The sequence below is a fragment of the Schistocerca americana genome, unplaced genomic scaffold (assembly GCF_021461395.2).
Source record: "Schistocerca americana isolate TAMUIC-IGC-003095 unplaced genomic scaffold, iqSchAmer2.1 HiC_scaffold_1262, whole genome shotgun sequence".
Classification (NCBI taxonomy): Eukaryota; Metazoa; Arthropoda; class Insecta; order Orthoptera; family Acrididae; genus Schistocerca; species Schistocerca americana.
In genome coordinates this window covers 10,001-12,500 of record NW_025725333.1, presented here as the reverse complement: position 1 = coordinate 12,500, position 2,500 = coordinate 10,001, and the positions used below count along the sequence as shown (strand labels likewise).

The 2,500-nt window shown below is 59.8% G+C and overlaps 1 pseudogene; it reads right to left on the bottom strand.

The window, feature by feature from the left end:
* The window catches only part of LOC124563987, a 7,965-nt pseudogene that overhangs the window by 4,289 nt on the left and 1,176 nt on the right, over positions 1 to 2,500 (bottom strand).

Below are 2,500 nucleotides of genomic sequence, written 5' to 3'. Positions count from 1 at the left end.
TCGGCTGCGTCGACGGGCGGCGCAGCGGCCTCGCCCGCGTCAGGCAGCGGGCTCGCCGCTCCCCGGCGGGACGCCGGCTCTTCCCCCCGACCGATCTCAAGCGCCTCCATGAATTGGCGGACAAGCTGCTTGTGGGCAGCTTGCCGCCGTCGGCACTTGATTGCCTCAAGCGTTCGGTCGGGGAACATCCTGATGAGCTCTTGATTTACAAAGAAGAACCGGGCGTCCCTCTCGAGGAACAGTTCGGCCTCTGCCTTGGCGAGCGACAGGACTTCTTCCTCCGTCCACCTCGCGCGATGCCTCTCCGTGACGATCTCCGCGTTGGCGGCCGCAAGATGTTGGCGGCGGCGATGGACCCCGAGACCGTTCTTGGTTGTAAAGCTGCGGTGGCACTCACTACAGGTATACATAGCTGCAAAAGTTACAAGATTTTCGGCACGGCCGGTTGGCCGGCTAGGTGCTGGGGGAGTTGGGGTGGCACCTTCAGCGGAAGGGCCACCACTTATTCTCTGCTTACTGCCCCCAACTAAAAAAAAGGGATAGTGCGAGGGGGGGCTGGTAACCCCCCCAAGCCCCTGGTGCGGTCTTCCACTCTGCGAAATCAGCGGGCCCACGAGAAGGGGAGAAGACTGCAGGAGAGGAGAGGCTAAGAGGGCTAGGCCCATGTATTGCGCATCACTCTCCCTGTAACTATAACCCAAGGAAGGCACCTCGCAGCAGCAGCACGACTACATCAAGACCGCACTTCGAGAAGCCAAGTCCGGATGCAGCCACACCACCGCCACTTGGCCACCTTAAGAGAGTCATAGTTACTCCCGCCGTTTACCCGCGCTTGCTTGAATTTCTTCACGTTGACATTCAGAGCACTGGGCAGAAATCACATTGCGTCAACACCCGCTAGGGCCATCGCAATGCTTTGTTTTAATTAGACAGTCGGATTCCCCCAGTCCGTGCCAGTTCTGAGTTGATCGTTGAATGGCGGCCGAAGAGAATCCGCGCACCCGCGCGCCCCCGGAGGAGCACGCTAAGGCGGACGCGGCCTCGCAGCAAGGAAGATCCGTGGGAGGCCAAGGCACGGGACCGAGCTCGGATCCTGCACGCAGGTTGAAGCACCGGGGCGCGAACGCCGCGCAGGCGCGCGCATCCTGCACCGCCGGCCAGCACGAGGCCAACCAACGGCGAGAGCAGACCACGCCCGCGCTAAACGCCCGCACTTACCGGCACCCCTACGGCACTCACCTCGCCCAGGCCCGGCACGTTAGCGCTGACCCACTTCCCGACCAAGCCCGACACGCCCCGATCCTCAGAGCCAATCCTTATCCCGAAGTTACGGATCCAATTTGCCGACTTCCCTTACCTACATTATTCTATCGACTAGAGGCTCTTCACCTTGGAGACCTGCTGCGGATATGGGTACGAACCGGCGCGACACCTCCACGTGGCCCTCTCCCGGATTTTCAAGGTCCGAGGGGAAGATCGGGACACCGCCGCAACTGCGGTGCTCTTCGCGTTCCAAACCCTATCTCCCTGCTAGAGGATTCCAGGGAACTCGAACGCTCATGCAGAAAAGAAAACTCTTCCCCGATCTCCCGACGGCGTCTCCGGGTCCTTTTGGGTTACCCCGACGAGCATCTCTAAAAGAGGGGCCCGACTTGTATCGGTTCCGCTGCCGGGTTCCGGAATAGGAACCGGATTCCCTTTCGCCCAACGGGGGCCAGCACAAAGTGCATCATGCTATGACGGCCCCCATCAACATCGGATTTCTCCTAGGGCTTAGGATCGACTGACTCGTGTGCAACGGCTGTTCACACGAAACCCTTCTCCGCGTCAGCCCTCCAGGGCCTCGCTGGAGTATTTGCTACTACCACCAAGATCTGCACCGACGGCGGCTCCAGGCAGGCTCACGCCCAGACCCTTCTGCGCCCACCGCCGCGACCCTCCTACTCGTCAGGGCTTCGCGGCCGGCCGCAAGGACCGGCCATGACTGCCAGACTGACGGCCGAGTATAGGCACGACGCTTCAGCGCCATCCATTTTCAGGGCTAGTTGCTTCGGCAGGTGAGTTGTTACACACTCCTTAGCGGATTCCGACTTCCATGGCCACCGTCCTGCTGTCTTAAGCAACCAACGCCTTTCATGGTTTCCCATGAGCGTCGATTCGGGCGCCTTAACTCGGCGTTTGGTTCATCCCACAGCGCCAGTTCTGCTTACCAAAAGTGGCCCACTTGGCACTCCGATCCGAGTCGTTTGCTCGCGGCTTCAGCATATCAAGCAAGCCGGAGATCTCACCCATTTAAAGTTTGAGAATAGGTTGAGGTCGTTTCGGCCCCAAGGCCTCTAATCATTCGCTTTACCGGATGAGACTCGTACGAGCACCAGCTATCCTGAGGGAAACTTCGGAGGGAACCAGCTACTAGATGGTTCGATTAGTCTTTCGCCCCTATACCCAGCTCCGACGATCGATTTGCACGTCAGAATCGCTACGGACCTCCATCAGGGTT